This window comes from Arachis ipaensis, chromosome B3 (genome assembly GCF_059453495.1).
Source record: "Arachis ipaensis isolate K30076 ecotype BB chromosome B3, ASM5945349v1, whole genome shotgun sequence".
NCBI classification, from domain to species: Eukaryota; Viridiplantae; Streptophyta; class Magnoliopsida; order Fabales; family Fabaceae; genus Arachis; species Arachis ipaensis.
In genome coordinates this window covers 111,512,684-111,532,229 of record NC_142438.1, presented here as the reverse complement: position 1 = coordinate 111,532,229, position 19,546 = coordinate 111,512,684, and positions in this window count along the sequence as shown.

Here is a 19,546-nt window from a genome sequence, read left to right as displayed (position 1 = left end):
GTAATAGAGAAACTGGGAATCTATGGGGTGCAAGCTGCTAAAATCTCATTAGAAATGGAAGACAATTCAAGAAAACAGGCATATGGACAAGTAGAGGACGTGTTAGTAAAGGTTGAAGGCCTTTACATCCCTGCTGATTTCATAGTCCTGGATACTGGAAAGGAAGAGGATGAATCCATCATCCTAGGAAGACCTTTCCTGGCCACAGCAAGAGCTGTGATTGATATTGACAGAGGTGAACTAGTCCTTCAATGGAATGAGGACTCCCTTGTGTTTAAAACTCAAGGATCTCCCTCTGCAACCATGGAGAGGAAGCATGAAAAGCTTCTCTTAAAGCAGAGTCAACCCAAGCCCCCACAGTCAAACTCTAAGTTTGGTGTTGGAGAGTCTCAACAATGCTCTGAACATCTGTGAGGCTCCATGAGAGCCCACTGTCAAGCTATTGACATTAAAGAAGCGCTTGTTGGGAGGCAACCCAATTTTTATTTATCTAACTATATTTTTCTTAGTTATATGTCTTTATAGGTTCATGATCATGAGGAGTCACAAAATAAATATAAAAATTGAAAACGGAATAAAAAACAGCAGAAGAAAAATCACACCCTGGAGGAGCATCTGCCTGGCGTTCAACGCCAGAACAGAGCATGGTTCTGGCGCTGAACGCCTAAAATGGGCAGCATTCTGGCGCTGAACGTCCAGAATAAGCATGGTTCTGGCGTTCAACGCCAGAAATGGCAACAAATGGGCGTTGAACGCCCAAAATGGGCACCAACCTGGCACTGAACGCCCAGAGTTGTGTGCAAAGGCATTTTACATGCCTAATTGGTGCAGGGATGCAAATCCTTGACACCCCAGGATCTGTGGACCCCACAGGATCATCTCAGGATCTGTGGACCCCACAGGATCACCTCAGGATCTGTGGACCCCACAGGATCCCCACCTACCTCCACTCACTTCTTCTCACCACTCTCTTTCACACAACCCCATAAACACTCTTCCCCAAAAACCCTTCACCAATCACCTCAATCTCTCTTCCCCATCACCTCTTCACCACTCACATCCATCCACTCTTCCCCATAAACCTACCTCATAAACTCCACCTACCTTCAAAAATTCAAAACCAATTTCCCACCCAAACCCACCCATATGGCCGAAACCTTCCCCCCTCCCTTCCCTATATAAAGCCCTCCATTCTTCATCAAATTCACACAACACACCCCTCTACACCCTTCTTGGCCGAAACACTTCCCACTATCCTTCTCCTCCATTTCTTCTTCTTCTTCGTCATCTATTCTTTCTTTTATTGTTCGAGGGCGAGCAAAATTCTAAGTTTGGTGTGGTAAAAGCATAAGCTTTTTGTTTTTCCATTACCATTGATGGCACCTAAGACCGGAGAATCCTCTAGAAAGGGGAAAGGGAAGACAAAAGCTTCCACATCCGAGTCATGGGAGATGGAAAGGTTCATCTCCAAAGCCCATCAAGACCACTTCTATGATGTTGTGGCCAAGAAGAAGGTGATCCCTAAGGTCCCTTTCAAACTCAAAAGAAATGAGTATTCGGAGATCCGACATGAAATTCAAAGATGAGGTTGGGAAGTTCTAACAAATCCCATCCAACAAGTCGGCATCCTAATGGTTCAAGAGTTCTATGCTAATGCATGGATCACCAAGAACCATGATCAAAGTAAGAACCCGGATCCAAAGAACTATGTTACAATGGTTCGGGGGAAATACTTGGATTTTAGTCCGGAAAATGTGAGGTTGGCGTTCAACTTGCCAAACATGGAAGAGAATGCACGCCCCTACACAAGGAGAGTCAACTTTGATCAAAGGTTGGACCAAGTCCTTATGGACATATGTGTAGAAGGAGCTCAATGGAAGATTGACTCCAAAGGCAAGCCGGTTCAACTAAGAAGATTGGACCTCAAGCCTGTAGCTAGAAGATGGTTGGAGTTCATTCAATGCTCAATCATTCCCACTAGCAACCGGTCTGAAGTTACTATAGACTGGGCCATCATGATCCATAGCATCATGATTGGAGAAGAGGTGGAAGTTCATGAGATTATACCTCAAGAACTCTACAAGGTGGCTGACAAGTCCTCCACTATGGCAAGGTTAGCCTTTCCTCACCTCATTTGCCACCTATGCAATTCAGCTGGGATTGACATAGAGGGAGATATCCTCATTAAAGAGGACAAGCCCATCACTAAGAAAAAGATGGAGCAAGCAAGAGAGCCCATTCATGGAGCTCAAGAGGCGTATGAAGCTCATCACCATGAGATCCCGGAGATGCCTCAAATGCACTTTCCTCCACAAAACTATTGGGAGCAAATCAACACCTCCCTAGGAGAATTGAGTTCCAATATGGGACAACTAAGGGTGGAACATCAAGAGCACTCCATCATGCTTCATGAAATAAGAGAAGATCAAAAAGAAATGAGGGAGGAGCAACAAAGACAAGGAAGAGACATAGAAGAGCTCAAGGACATCATTGGTTCCTCAAGAAGGAAACGCCACCATCACTAAGGTGGATTCATTCCTTGTTCTTATTTCTTCTGTTTTTCGTTTTCTATGTTATGTGCTTATCTATGTTTGTGTCTTCATTACATGATCATTAGTAGTTAGTGACTATGTCTTAAAGTTATGAATGTCCTATGAATCCATCACCTCTCTTAAATGAAAAATGTTTTAATTCAAAAGAACAAGAAGTACATGAGTTTCGAATTTATCCTTGAACTTAGTTTAATTATATTGATGTGGTGACAATGCTTCTTGTTTTCTGAATGAATGCTTGAACAGTGCATATGTCTTTTGAAGTTGTTGTTTAAGAATGTTAAATATGTTGGCTCTTGTAAGAATGATGACTAGAAGACATGTTATTTGATAATCTGAAAAATCATAAAAATGATTCTCGAAGCAAGAAAAAGCAGCAAAGAACAAAGCTTGCAAAAAAAAAAATATTAGCGAAAAAAAATAGAAAGAAAAAGAAAAAGCAAGCAGAAAAAGCCAAAAGCTCTTAAAACCAAGAGGCAAGAGCAAAAAGCCAATAACCCTTAAAACCAAAAGGCAAGGGCAAATAAAAAGGATCCCAAGGCTTTGAGCATCAGTGGATAGGAGGGCCTAAAGGAATAAAATCCTGGCCTAAGCGGCTAAACCAAGCTGTCCCTAACCATGTGCTTGTGGCGTGTAGGTGTCAAGTGAAAACTTGAGACTGAGCGGTTAAAGTCAAGGTCCAAAGCAAAAAAAAGAGTGTGCTTAAGAACCCTGGACACCTCTAATTGGGGACTTTAGCAAAGCTGAGTCACAATCTGAAAAGGTTCACCCAATTATGTGTCTGTGGCATTTATGTATCCGGTGGTAATACTGGAAAACAAAGTGCTTAGGGCCACGACCAAGACTCATAAAGAAGCTGTGTTCAAGAATCATCATACTGAACTAGGAGAATCAATAACACTATCTGAACTCTGAGTTCCTATAGATGCCAATCATTCTGAACCTCAATGGATAAAGTGAGATGCCAAAACTATTCAAGAGGCAAAAAGCTATAAGTCCCGCTCATTTGATTAGAGCTATGTTTCATTGATAGTTTGGAATTTATAGTATATTCTCTTCTTTTTATCCTATTTGATTTTCCATTGCTTGGGGACAAGCAACAATTTAAGTTTGGTGTTGTGATTAGCGGATAATTTATACGCTTTTTGGCATTGTTTTTAGTATGTTTTTAGTAGGATCTAGTTACTTTTAGGGATGTTTTCATTAGTTTTTATGTTAAATTCATATTTCTGGACTTTACTATGAGTTTGTGTGTTTTTCTGTGATTTCAGGTATTTTCTGGCTGAAATTGAGGGACTTGAGCAAAAATCAGATTCAGAGGTTGAAGAAGGACTGCTGATGCTGTTGAATTCTGACCTCCCTGCACTCAAAGTGGATTTTCTGGAGCTACAGAACTTTAAATGGCGCGCTTCCAATTGCGTTGGAAAGTAGACATCCAGAGCTTTCCAGAAATATATAATAGTCCATACTTTGGCCAAGAATAGACGACGTAAACTGGCGTTCAACGCCAGTTCTCTGCCCAATTCTGGCGTCCAGCGCCAGAAAAGGATCCAAAACCAGAGTTGAACGCCCAAACTGGCACAAAAGCTGGCGTTCAACTCCAAGGAGGACCTCTACACGTGCAACACTCAAAGCTCAGCCCAAGCACACACCAAGTGGGCCCCGGAAGTGGAATTATGCATCAATTACTTACTTCTGTAAACCCTAGTAGCTAGTTTATTATAAATAGGACATTTCACTATTGTATTTGACATCCTGGATTGTATTTTGATCCTGTGATCACGTTTTGGGGGCTAGCCTCTTGGCCATGCCTGGACCTTTCACTTATGTAATTTTAACGGTAGAGTTTCTACACTCCATAGATTAAGGTGTGGAGCTCTACTGTTCCTCAAAGATTAATGCAAAGTACTACTGTTTTCTATTCAATTCATCTTATTTCGCTTCTAAGATATTCATTCGCACTTCAACCTGAATGTGATGCACGTGACAATCATCATCATTCCCTATGAACGCGTGCCTGACAACCACTTCTGTTCTACATTAGATTGAATGAGTATCTCTTAGATCTCTTAATCGGAATCTTCGTGGTGTAAGCTAGAATGATGGCGGCATTCAAGAGAATCCGGAAGGTCTAAACCTTGTCTGTGGTATTCCGAGTAGGATTCAATGATTGAATGACTGTGACGAGCTTCAAACTCGCGATTGCTGGGCGTAGTGACAGACGCAAAAGGATAGTAAATCCTATTCCAGCATGATCGAAAACCGACAGATGAATAGCCATGCCGTGACAGGGTGCGTTGACCATTTTCACTGAGAGGATAAGATGAAACCATTGACAAGGGTGATGCCTCCAGACGATTAGCCGTGCCATGACAGGGCATTTGGATCATTTTCCCGAGAGAAGACCGAAAGTAGCCATTGACAATGGTGATGTATCACATAAAGCCAGCCATGGAAAGGAGTAAGACTGATTGGATGAAGATAGCAGGAAAGTAGAGGTTCAGAGGAACGAAAGCATCTCTATTCGCTTATCTGAAATTCTCACCAATGATTTACATAAGTATTTCTATCCCTATTTTATTATATTATTTTCGAAAACACCATAACCATTTGATATCCGCTTGACTGAGATTTACAAGGTGACCATAGCTTGCTTCATACCAACAATCTCCGTGGGATTCGACCCTTACTCACGTAAGGTATTACTTGGACGACCCAGTGCACTTGCTGGTTAGTTGTGCGAAGTTGTGAACCAGGGTATTGGCATCATGTTTTTGGCGCCATTACCAGGGAAAGAAAGAGCGATGAATTTTACATAATCAAAGTGTAATCACGATTCCGCGCACCACAAGGGTAATAAAAAGGATCCAAGGCTTTGAGCATCAGTGGATAGGAGGGCCTAAAGGAATAAAATCCGGCCTATGCGGCTAAACCAAGCTGTCCCTAACCATGTGCTTGTGGCGTGAAGGTGTCAAGTTAAAACTTGAGACTGAGCGGTTAAAGTCAAAGTCCAAAGCAAAAAAGAAAAGAGTGTGCCTAAGAACCCTGGACACCTCTAATTGGGGACTTTAGCAAAGCTGAGTCACTATCTGAAAAGGTTCACCCAGTTATGTTTCTGTGGCATTTATGTATCCGGTGGTAATACTGGAAAACAAAGTGCTTAGGGCCACGGCCAAGACTCATAAAGTAGCTGTGTTCAAGAATCAACATAGTGAACTAGGAGAATCAATAACACTATCTGAATTCTGAGTTCCTATTGATGCCAATCATTCTGAACCTCAATGGATAAAGTGAGATGCCAAAACTATTCAAGAGGCAAAAAACTACTAGTCCCACTCATCTGATTGGAGCTAAGTTTCATTGATATTTTGGAATTTATAGTATATTTTCTTCTTTTAATCTTATTTGATTTTCAGTTGCTTGGGGACAAGCAACAATTTAAGTTTGGTGTTGTGATGAGCGGATAATTTATACGCTTTTTGACAGTGTTTTTACAAAGTTTTTAGTATGATTTGATTAGTTTTTGGTATATTTTTATTAGTTTTTAAATAAAAATTACATTTCTAGAATTTACTATGATTTTGGGTATTTTTCTATGATTTCAGGTAATTTCTGGCTGAAATTGAGGGACCTGAGCAAAATCTGATTCAGAGGTTGAAAAAGGACTGCAGATGCTGTTGGATTCTGACCTCCCTGCACTCAAAATGGATTTTCTGGAGCTACAGGAAGTCAAATGATGCGCTCTCAATTTCGTTGGAAAATAGACATCCAGGGCTTTCCAGCAATATATAATAATCCATACTTTGCTCGAGTTTAGATGACGCAAACTGGCGTTCAACGCCAGTTCTCTGCCCTATTCTGGCGTTAAACGCCAGAAACAGGTTACAAGTTGGAGTTAAACGCCCAAAACAGGTTACAACCTGGCGTTTAACTCCAGAAACAGCCTAGGCATGTGTAAAGCTCAAGTCTCAGTCCCAGCACACACCAAGTGGGCCCCGGAAGTGGATTTCTGCACTATCTATCACAGTTTACTCGTTTTCTGTAAACCTAGGTTACTAGTTTAGTATTTAAACAACTTTTAGAGATTTATTTTGTACCTCATGACATTTTACACGTTTCATATTGTATTTCTGACGGCATGAGTCTCTAAACCCCATGGTTGGGGTGAGGAGCTCTACTGTGTTTCGATGAATTAATGCAATTACTACAGTTTTCCATTCAATCACGCTTGTCTCTATTCTAAGATATTCACTCGCACTTCATCCTGATGAATGTGATGATCCATGACACTCATCACCATTCTTAACCTATGAACGCATGCCTGACAACCACTTCCATTCTACCTTAGATTGAGTGTATATCTCTTAGCTTCTTGGTTCATGATCAGAGTCTTCGTGGTATAGGCTAGGACTATTGGCGGCCATTCTTGAGATCAGGAAAGTCTAAACCTTGTCTGTGGTATTCTGAGTAGGATCTGGGAGGGGATGACTGTAACGAGCTTAAAACTCACGAGTGCTTGGCATAGTGACAGACGCAAAAGGATCAATAGATCCTATTCCAACATGAGTGAGAACCGACAGATGATTAGCCGTGCGGTGACAGCGCATTTGGACCATTTTCACTGAGAGGAGGGATGGTAGCCATTGACAACGGTGATCCACTAACATACAGCTTGCCATGGAAGGAGCCTTGCATGCGTGAAGAAGAAGACAGTAGGAAAGCAGAGATTCGAAAGATAGAGCATCTCCAAATCCTCAATTTGTTCTCCATTACTGCATAACAATTATTATTTAATTTACGCTTTTTACCCTTCATAAATATAATCACCCTTATCATTGATTTCCTGACTAAGAATTACAATATAACCATAGCTTGCTTCAAGCCGACAATCTCCATGGGATCGACCCTTACTCACGTAAGCTATTACTTGGACGACCCAGTGCACTTGCTGGTTAGTGGTACGAGTTGTGAAAAGTGTGATTTACAATTCGTGCACCATGAAGAATCCTCCAAAAGATCATTCTATCTTCCAGTGCGACATTATTGATGAAACTGTAGCTGAAGTTCACCAAGAAGAAATGGAAGAGAAGCACACGGAGCAAGGTCCAAGTGTGGGGACACTTTCTGAAAACAATGAAGACCCTTTACCATTATCACCAGCCCCGGATGATCCAGAGCCTAGCTATGAGCAGAAATTAGAATTAAAGCCCCTTCCTCCACACCTCAAGTATGCTTACCTTGAGGATAAGCAGAAGTTCCCAGTTATCATTGCAAGGTAACTCACCTCTCAACAAGAAGAGAAACTGCTCAGTGTACTGAGATAACATAAGAAATCAATTGGATGGAGCTTGGCGAATATAGTAGGCATCAACCCTCAAGTTTGTGAGCACAGAATATTCTTAGAAGATGGAGCAAAGCCTGTCTGTCAACCTCAAAGAAGATTGAATCCCACCATCTTAGAAGTTGTCAATAAAGAAGTAACCAGACTACTTGAAGCAGATATCATTTACCCCATCTCAGACAGTGAATGGGTCAGTCCAGTACAAGTGGTGCCCAAGAAGTCTGGAGTCACAACAGTAAGAAATGAGCATGGAGAGCTCTTGACAACTAGAGTGCAGAATTCATGGAGAGTTTGAATTGACTATAGGCGTCTCGACCAAGCCACTCGCAAGGATCACTACCCCTTGCCATTCATTGATCAAATGCTTGATCGCCTGTCAGGTAAATCCCATTATTGCTTTTTAGATGGCTATACAGGATATTTTTAAATTCATATAGCTCCTGAGGATCAGGAGAAGACTACTTTTACATGCCCCTTTGGAACGTATGCTTATAAGAGAATGCCTTTTGGCTTATGCAATGCACCAGCTACTTTCCAAAGATGCATGATGAGTCTTTTCTCTGATCTCATTGAGAACTGTATGGAGGTTTTTATGGATGATTTTAGCGTATATGGTGATTTATTTAGCCTTTGCTTAGATAGTTTATCTAGAGTATTAGACAGATGTGTTAGTACAAACTTTGTATTAAATTTTGAGAAATGTCACTTTATGGTAAAACAAGGAATTGTACTAGGACATGTTGTGGCATTTCTGTAGATTCAGCAAAGGTGGATATTATTTCTAGTTTACCTTACCCTTCCTCCGTGAGGGAAGTCCATTCGTTCCTTGGTCATGCAGGTTTTTACAGGAGATTCATTAAGGACTTCAGTAAGTTAGCATTGCCTTTATCCAGATTGCTGCAGAAAGATATAGAGTTCGAGTTCAGTGAGGATTGTACGCAAGTGTTTGATAAGTTGAAGATTGCCCTAACTCAAGCCCCAATTGTGAGAGGACCAGACTGGAGCCAGCCATTTGAAATTATGTGTGATGCTTCCAACCATGCAGTAGGAGTAGCGCTGACTCAGCGCGAAAGTAAGAACCCTTTTGTAATTGCTTATGCATCTAAGACTTTAGATGCTGCTCAATCTAATTATACTACTACTAAAAAAGAGCTTCTAGCTATTGTTTTTGCTCTGGATAAATTTCGAGCCTATTTACTTGGTACTAAGGTAGTAGTGTACTCAGATCATGCAGCTCTAAAATATTTACTAGCTAAAAAGGAGTCCAAACCAAGGCTAATATGTTGGATACTGCTGCTGCAAGAATTTGATTTAGAAATTAAGGATAGGAGTGGTAACCAGAATTTAGTGGCAGACCACTTGAGTCACCTTGAGCACATTAAGGATAACTCCACTCCTATAAATGATAATTTCCCATTTGATAGCTTATATGCAGTATGTGAAGTAGTTCCTTGGTATGCACCTGTAGCTAATTATCTAGTTAGCCACACTTTTCCTCCAAATTTTACTAAGCATCAAAGAGACAAGCTGAAAAGTGAGTCCAAATATTATATATGAGATGATCCATATTTATGGAGGTGTGGTACTGACCAGGTAATTAGACGGTGTGCGCCTCAATCAGGATTCCAGTCCATTTTAGAGGCCTGCCACTCATCTGAGAATGGAGGACATTTTGGCCCTTAAAGAACAGCTAGAAAAATTATAGACTGTGGATTCTGGTGGTCTACTCTTTTTAAAGACGCTGCTGAATTTTGTAAATCTTGTTCTCCTTGCCAAAGGTTTGGTAATATATCCAAGAGGGATGAGATGCCTCAACAGATTATGCTTTTTTGTGAAATTTTTTATGTTTGGGGCATTGACTTCATGGGTCAGTTTCCAAATTCTAATGGTTACTTTTATATACTGTTAGCTATAGATTATATTTCTAAATGGGTGGAAGCAATTCCTACCCGTACTGACGATGCTAACACTGTTGTTTTCTTTGTTAGAAATCATATTATTTGTCGCTTTGGATCACCACGAGCAATCGTGAGCGATCAAGGCACTCACTTTTGTAACAGGAGACTAACAGGATTACTGAAGAAGCATGGGATAGTTCATAAAGTAGCAACAGCTTACCATCCCCAGACCAATGGGCAAGCAGAAGTCTCTAACAGAGAGATTAAACGCATTTTGGAGAAGATAGTAAAACCTCACAGGAAAGACTGGAGTGCCAGGCTATAAGATGTACTCTGGGCATATAGAACAGCGTACAAAACACCCATTGGGATGAGCCCCTTCCGCTTGGTATATAGAAAGGCTTGCCACCTTCCGGTGGAGGTGGAACACAAGGCTTTCTGGGCTGTGAGGGAGTGAAACATGAATTTTGAGGAAGCTGGTGCTGAAAGGAAGCTGCAACTAGCAGAATTGGAGAATCTTCGCCTAGAAGCATATGACAACTCCAGGAGATACAAAGAAAAGATGAAGGCTGTCCATGACAAGCATATAAAAAGGAGAGAATTCAGACCAGGGGAGTTAGTTCTTCTTTATAACTCCAGACTGAGGCTTATGCCAGGTAAACTGAGATCAAGATGGGAAGGTCCATACAGAGTAGAAAAGGCAGAGCCATACGGAGTTTTCCACCTGCGTCATCCTTCTAGCTCCAAATTTCTAAAGGTCAATGGACATCGCCTGAAGCTTTATCATGGTGAGAAGACGAAGGATCACAAGGAACTAGAGGTCTTCCTCTTGGAAGACCCACCAACAGAAGCAGAATGAGTCTGAAGAGCGTCCAACTTAAGGACGTAAAAGCAAAGTGCTAGGTGGGAGACAACCCACCATGGTATGATCGTTCAGTTTCAGTCTTAGTTTTATTTTACTTTATTCTATTTTTATTTTTGTTAATCATTCTTCTTATAATCTCTGCATATAGCTGCATATAGCCTGCATTTGCATTTGCATATTGTATATATAAAAAAAACGCATGCGACGCGTAAGCGTCGCTGACGCGTCCGCGTCATATGTGCGTTGGGAAGAAAATAAAAGTAAACAGAAAGTCACGCGAAAGCGTGGCTGGAGGCGTGCCTTAGGCACAAACATGCCCATGCGACCGCGTCACTGATGCGGCCGCGTCATTTTGGAAAATAGCCTCCCACGCGTCCGCGTCACCCACGCGAACGCGTGCCCCTAAAAATCGACATAAAAGAGGTGTATGGCAGCAAGTTATGATGGAGCTGGGCTGGAATGATGCTAGATGCACCAGCCCCATCACGCGACTGCGTGCTCCACACGGTCGCGTCGTCCTCAAAATATGGCCATTCACGCGATCGCGTCACCCACGCGAACGCATTACCCTAAATTTTGGCAAAATGAGTTCGAAACAGAAAGTCGCGCGAACGCGAGGCTGCTCTCGCGCCACTCGCACAAATCAAGTCATGCGACCGCGTGACCCACGCGTCCGCGTCACATGCGGCGCACAGATTACCCAGATCAGCCAAATATCATATCTTCTCTTCCCCAAATCCTAATTTTTCTTTTTCCCTTCTTATTTCTTTCTTCTCCCTTCCTCCTTCTTTATTCTTTCTCACTTGTCACTTTCTCCTCCCTTCTTTTTCACATCCATTATCAAGGTTATTTTCATTCTTTATTTACTTTTTACTTTTCCTTTATTATTTTTATTTATGTTTTCTTTCTCTTTTCACTTTTATTATCTATATTTTCCTTTTCTTCTTTTTTCTCTTTATTCCTTTAATTGGTGTTAGAAATTTATTTGGGTCATTATTTTCTATATTTTGCATGTGAGTTATTGTGGAATTGTTTGACAATTAAATATTACTTCTTAAAGGGTTGCTTGCATGTTCAAATTCCTACTTTCAATAACATATTTACCATGCATGCGATGTGTTTGTGAAAAAGCCCGTATGCATTGCACATTATTTTTAATTATTCTATTCTACTACTCTAATGCCTATTTTTTACAAAATCCCTTTTATATTTTATTAATTAAATATAATTGTCAATACAAATAGGTTATTAGTTTGAAAGACTTGGTAATCTAACTTGGACATTGAATGCTTGATCTATGCTACTCATGCCTTTGCCAGCATGCCAATAAACATCTTGCATTTAATTGCCATCACATGCACTTGCTTTATCACCTTTGATGAACTTTTCATATGTAGTCTAGACCATGTGTTAACGACATCCTTCTTTATCGTGAATTGATTATCAACCTTAATGTTCGCTCCCTTGCTCGAACCCTTAGCTTTACATGTTACTTTCTCTTTCCTTTTTCAGGATGGCCACCAAGAAAGGCAAGGAGAAAGCTACTTCCAAACCACCAGCAAGGAGAGGAACAAAAAGAACATTAGTGGAAGAGCTATCTTCAACAGTGGTGAAACCCTCAACAAAACGAATCAAGAGGATCATTAAGGTCGATGAAAAAGAAAAAGCCTTTCCAGCAAAGGACACTGCGCGATTTACTAACCGCTACTGTGAGCAGATGTTCCCCATCCTGGCAGCAAGGAACTATAACAATGAGCACCTTCTCATCCTCCCAACCAACATTACTGAAATTGTTGAGCCCCACATCGAGCAAAGACAATGGGGATTCCTACAGAGACATTCACGGCAGGTTAATCTATCATGGGTAGTTGAATTCTACTCCAATTTTTACATGCCAACCATACAGTCTGTCTATGTCCGTCAGAAGCAAGTCCCCATAACCAAAGAAGCCATTCAACAAGCTTTAGATCTTCCCTCTGCTCCAGAAGGATTGGACGCATTTCAAGAAGCCTCATTCAAGCGCCAGACATAGCAATTTGACTGGGACGCCGTTCTCAGAGTTATCGCACAACCTGGCAGCACATGGATCTACGGATACCATCGTTCCCGACCTAAGGGCATATCGGCTTCTGCACTCACCTTGGAGGCTCGAGTATGGGAACAAATTATGTCCCATTACGTCTTTCCGAACACTCACGAATCCTCCTTCACTGCAGACATGGCTGTTTTACTCTGGTGTATCCTTACAGACCAGCACCTCAATTTACCAAGACACATTCGGCATGCTATGGGACACGTACAGATTGCGGGCAACCTACCTTTTCCTGCCTTGGTTTCAGATCTAGTCTCAGCAGCCGGAGTCTCCTATAGAGCTGGGGACACCAAGGCCATGATTCCACGAGATGATCAATACGTCCCTAACGGGAAGTATATCAGACCTCCAGCAGCCACTATCAACGGGAGCACAGAACCAGCAGAAGATATTCCTTCTTCTTCCACATCACAAGCACCTTCAACAAACCAACTGCTCCATCAGATACTCGAGAGGCTAGACCAGCTTGACCGGAAAGGAAAGCAAAGAGAGCGCCGTAATAAGCGTAGATTTACATACCTCAAGGAGCTACTTGATGGTTTCCACCCACCTAGAGAAGACCCAGACACCCCGGACTCTACCTCATTTACCAGCACAGGGAGCCATGATGGTCCCGATAGTGGAGATGCTGCTACCAGCCCCCCTTTGTTCCTGACAGATGACACCGAGGACGGTGCAAAGCCTTAAGTGTGGGGAGGTCGGTCAATACCTGACTTCCGGAGGTAATTTCTCTTTCCTAAACACCAATAAAATAGGATACTTAGTTAGTTTTTCTTTAGGATATATTGCATAGTAATAATTAGTTGCATGCATGTTCTATTTTGTTGAAAAATAATAAGTTTCTTTTTAAGACCCTATTTTTGAAAAATTTCACTAATTTAAATCAAAACTTTTGTGTTGAATTTGTTTGAAGTTGTAATTAGAACATAGTTTAAAAAGCTAAGAACACACAACCCGTGAGATTTTGAGCCTAATTACATGGTTATACTATTTAACCATAAATATTTTATTCTTGTGTGTTCACTTATCTATGATTGTAATCTTTATTTTGTTTCATCCTATATGTCCAATGCTTAATGTATTTATATGCATGAATATGATTGAGGCCATTACTTGTTTAGCTCACTTATCCCAAATAAGCCTACCCTTTAAATCACCCTTGTCAGCCACTTTGAGCCTTTTAAATCCCATTTGTTCTATATTTCACCACATCACAAGTCTTAAGCAGAAAAAAATTAAACACCCCAAATTAAATCTTTGGTTAGCTTAAGATAGAGATTGTGTGTTAATTTAGCATGGGAAAATTATGGGAACATGGGTTAATAAATTGATATGTTATGTTCTTACCTTAATAAAATAATGAGAATTTGGGTACCTACTCATGTACAACAGAAAACTAAAAAATCCAGGTGTATTGATATGTTATTTAAAAAAAATTTCAAAAATATTCAATACATGTTTAAATAAATAAGGGGACAAAATTACCCCAATTCTAAGATAAGTAAAGCTCCAATGCATATGTGATAAGAAAATTAAAAGAAAATTGATGCATGAGTATGTAATGTAAAAGTGGGAAATTATGGGTAGCTAGGCATAAATTAGAATTAAATAGAGTATGTGTATGTTACGTGAAAGCTTAGGTTAGTCAAAGATTCATATTTTAGCTCACTTAGCCATATATATACCCTCACCTTTGCCTTAGCCCCATTACAACCTTTAAAAGACCTCATGATGTTTGCATTAGTACATTAAATATTGTTGATTGGTTAGGTGAAGAACAAAGTTTAAAAAGCATGATTAGAGAAGGATAGAGTGATTACCCTATACACTTGAGAGACTAGAGTGCACATACACCATCAATGAGGGTTCAATGCTTAATATCTATGTTCCCTGCTTTTATGAGCTATCTTCTTATATTTTTATCTGTTCTTACTGTATAAATTGAATTAGTGGAATTTGATTTATGTTTGTCTTGAAGAGCTTATTTATTTTTAACCAAGTAGACAAGAATCATATAGTTGCATTCATATATATAGGTTGCATTGCATTGCATTGCATTGCATGAGTCTTACATTTTCCTACTCATTTATTTTATCTCCTTAAGCTAAGCATGAGGACATGCTAATGTTTAAGTGTGGGGAGGTTGATAAACCATTATTTTATGATTTATATTGTGTTTAATTGAGTGGTTTTATCAAGTCCTTACCTACTTATTCATATAGATTGCATGAATTTTATAATTCCTTCCTAGTATTGTTTATGGGTGAAAACTTGCTTCCTAGAAACCTTTAATTAGTACATTTTAACTCTCCTTTATCCCATTCGATGCCGTGATCCGTGTGTTAAGTGTTTCAGGCTTCATAGGGCAGGAATGGCTGAGAGAATGGAGAGGAAGCTTGCAAAATTTGAAAGAACACAGAAACCAAGGAGATGATCAGCGAACACTGACACGATCGCATGGCTCACACGAGCACGCGAAATGAAGAAATCGCAGCGACGCAAACGCGTGCCTGACGCGAACGTGATCGTTCATTCCTTGGTAACGGCGCTGAAAACTTAATATGCATGTTCATAATCTTAATTCTTCTTCACAACTTCGCACAACTAACCAGCAAGTGCACTGGGTCGTCCAAGTAATAAACCTTACGTGAGTAAGGGTCGATCCCACGGAGATTGTCGGCTTGAAGCAAGCTATGGTCACCTTGTAAATCTCAGTCAGGCAGATTCAATTGGTTATGGAGATTTGATAATTAAAATATAAAATAGGATAGAAATACTTATGTAATTCATTGGTGAGAATTTCAGATAAGCGTATGGAGATGCTTTTATTCCTTCTGAACTTCTGCTTTCCTACTGCTTTCATCCAATCACTCATACTCCTTTCCATGGCAAGCTGTATGTTGGGCATCACCATTGTCAATGGCTACATCCCGTCCGCTCAGTGAAAATGGTCCAAAATGCGCTGTCACCGCACGACTAATCATATGTCGGTTCTTGATCCTGCTGGAATAGGATTCAGTAATCCTTTTGCGTCTGTCACTACGCCCAGCACTCGCGAGTTTAAAGCTCGTCACAGCCATCCCTTCCCAGATCCTACTCGGAATAGCACAGACAAGGTTTAGACTTTTTGGATCTCAAGAATGGCCGCCAATAATTCTAGCCTATACCACGAAGACTCTGATCGTAGATCAGGAGGCTAAGAGATATGCATTCAAGCTTGCTTTCATGTAGAACGGAAGTGTTTGTCAGACACGCGTTCATAAGTGAGAATGGTGATGAGCGTCACATAATCATCACATTCATCATGTTCTTGTGTGCGAATAAATATCTTAGAGAAGAAATAGACTTGAATTGAATAGAAAAAAATAGTACTTTGCATTAATTCATGAGAAACAGCAGAGCTCCACACCTTAATCTATGGTGTGTAGAAACTCCACCGTTGAAAATACATAAGTGAAAATAGGGTAAACATGGCCGAGTGGCCAGCATCCCATGGAGGTCTAGAGATCTAAAGTGATCCAAAGATGATCTAGAGATGTGAAATAAATAACTAAAAGTAGTTTTTATACTAAACTAGTAACTAGGGTTTACATAAATGAGTAAATGATGCAGAAATCTACTTCCGGGCCCACTTGGTGTGTGCTTGGGCTGAGCATTGAAGCTTTCACGTGTAGAGGTCTTCCTTGGAGTTAAACGGCAGTTTGTAACCTGTTTTTGGCGTTTAACTCTGCTTTGCAACCTGTTTCTGGCGTTTAACTCCAGAATAGGGCAGAAAGCTGGTGTTGAACGCCAGTTTGCGTTGTCTAAACTCGGACAAAGTATGGACTATTATATATTGCTGGAAAGCCCTGGATGTCTAATTTCCAACGCAATTGAGGGTGCGCAATTTGGACTCTTGTAGCTCCAGAAAATCTACTTTGAGTGCAGGGAGGTTAGAATCCAACAGCATCTGCAGTCCTTCTTCAGCCTCTGAATCTGATTTTTGCTCAAGTCCCTCAATTTCAACCAGAAATTACCTGAAATCACAGAAAAACACACAAACTCATAGTAAAGTCCAGAAATATGATTTTTATTTAAAAACTAATAAAAATATACTAAAAACTAACTAAATCATACTAAAAACTATCTAAAAACAATGCCAAAAAGCGTATAAATTATCCGCTCATCACAACACCAAACTTAAATTGTTGCTTGTCCCCAAGCAACTGAAAATCAAATAGGATAAAAAGAAGATAATATATTATAAATTCCAAATATTAGTGAAACTTAGCTCCAATTAGATGAGCGGGACTAGTAGCTTTTTGCCTCTGAACAGTTTTGGCATCTCACTTTATCCTTTGAAGTTCAGAATGATTGGCATCTATAGGAACTCAGAATTCAGATAGTGTTATTGATTCTCCTAGTTCAGTATGTTGATTCCTGAACACAGCTACTTTATGAGTCTTGGCCGTGGCCCTAAGCACTTTGTTTTCCAGTATTACCACCGGATACATAAATGCCACAGACACATAATTGGGTGAACCTTTTCAGATTGTGACTCAGCTTTGCTAAAGTCCCCAATTAGAGGTGTCCAGGGTTCTTAAGCACACTCTGTTCTTGCTTTGGACCTCGACTTTAACCACTCAGTCTCAAGCTTTTGGCTTGACACCTTCACGCCACAAGCACATGGTTAGGGACAGCTTGGTTTAGCCGCTTAGGCCAAGATTTTATTCCTTTGGGCCCTCCTATCCACTGATGCTCAAAGCCTTGGATCCTTTCTATTACCCTTGCCTTTTGGTTTAAAGGGTTACTGGCTTTTTGCTCTTGCCTTTTGGTTTAAAGAGCTCTTGGCTTTTTCTGCTTGCTTTTTTTTCTTTTTCTTTTTTTTTTCGCAAGCTTTTCTCTATTCACTGCTTTTTCTTGCTTCAAGAATCATTTTTATGACTTTTCAGATCATCAAATAACATTTCTCCTTTTTCATCATTCTTTCAAGAGCCAACAATTTTAACATTCATAAACAACAAATTCAAAAGACATATGCACTGTTCAAGCATTCATTCAGAAAACAAAAAGTATTGTCACCACATCAAAATAATTAAACTAGTTTCAAGGATGAATTCGAAATCATGTACTTCTTGTTCTTTTGTGATTAAAAGCATTTTTCATTTAAGAGAGGTGATGGATTCATAGGACATTCATAGCTTTAAGACATAGACACTTAAACACTAATGATCATATAGTAAAGACACAAACATAAATAAAACATAAGGCTCAAAAACCGAAAAACAGGAAAATAAGAACAAGGAGATTAAGGAACGAGTCCACCTTAGTGAGGGTGGTGTCTTCCTCTTCTTGAAGAACCAATGGTGCTCTTGAGCTCCTCTATGTCTCTTCCTTGTCTTTGTTGCTCCTCCCTCATAGCTCTTTGATCTTCTCTAATCTCATGGAGAATGATGGAGTGCTCTTGGTGTTCCATCCTTAGTTGTCCCATGTTGGAACTTAATTCTCCTAGGGAGGTGTTGATTTGCTCCCAATAGTTTTGTGGAGGGAAGTGCATCCCTTGAGGCATCTCAGGAATTTCATGGTGAGGAATTTTCTCATTCTCTTGTTGAGGTCCATGATCTCTTGTTTGCTCCATTCTTTTCTTAGTGGTGGGCTTGTCCTCATCAATGAGGATGTCTCCCTCTATGTCAATTCCATCTGAATTGCAGAGGTGGCAAATAAGGTGAGGAAAGGCTAACCTTGCCAAAGTGGAGGACTTGTCAGCCACCTTGTAGAGTTCTTGAGGTATAATCTCATGAACTTCCACTTCCTCCCCAATCATGATACTATGGATCATGATGGCCTAGTCTACAGTAACTTCAGACCGGTTGCTAGTAGGAATAATTGAGCGTTGGATGAACTCCAACCATCCTCTAGCTACAGGCTCAAGGTCCGGTCTTCTCAATTGAACCGGCTTGCCTCTTGAGTCAACTTTCCATTGAGCTCCTTCCACACATATGTCCATGAGGACTTGGTCCAATCTTTGATCAAAGTTGACCCTTCTAGTGTAGGGGCGTGCATTTTCTTGCATCATTGGCAAGTTGAACGCCAACCTTACATTTTCCAGACTGAAATCTAAGTATTTCCCCCATGGTAAGCCAATTCTTTGGATTCGGGTTCATACTTTGATCATGGTTCCTAGTGATCCATGCGTTTGCATAGAACTCTTGAACCATTAAGATTCTGACTTGTTGAATAGGATTAGAGAGAACTTCCCATCCTCTTCTTCTAATCTCTTGTCGGATCTCCAAATATTCGCTCTTTTTGAGCTTAAAAGGGACCTCAAGGATCACCTTTTTCTTGGCCACAACTTCATAGAAGTGGTCTTGATGGACCTTTGAGATGAATCTCTCCATCTCCCATGACTCAAAGGTGGAAGCAATTGCCTTCCCTTTCCTCTTTCTTGAGGTTTCTCTGGCCTTAGGTGCCATTGATCGTTATGAAAAAACAAAAAGCAATGCTTTTACCACACCAAACTTAAAAGGTTTGCTCATCCTCGAGCAAAAGAAGAAAAAAGTAGTAGAAGAAGAAGAAAATTGAGGAGATGGAGGGAGAGAGTGCATTCGGCCAAGGGGGAGAAGTGGTGGTTGTAATGTGTGAAAATGGAGTAGTGTTGAGGGGTTTATATAGGGGTGGAGGGAAGGGTAGGTTTCGGCCATTAGGGTTGGGTTTGGGAGGGAAAAAAATTTGAATTTTGGAGGTATGTGGGGTTTATGGGGAAGAGTGGATGGATGTGAGTGGTTAAGGGTATTTGGGGAAGAGGTATGGAAGTGATTG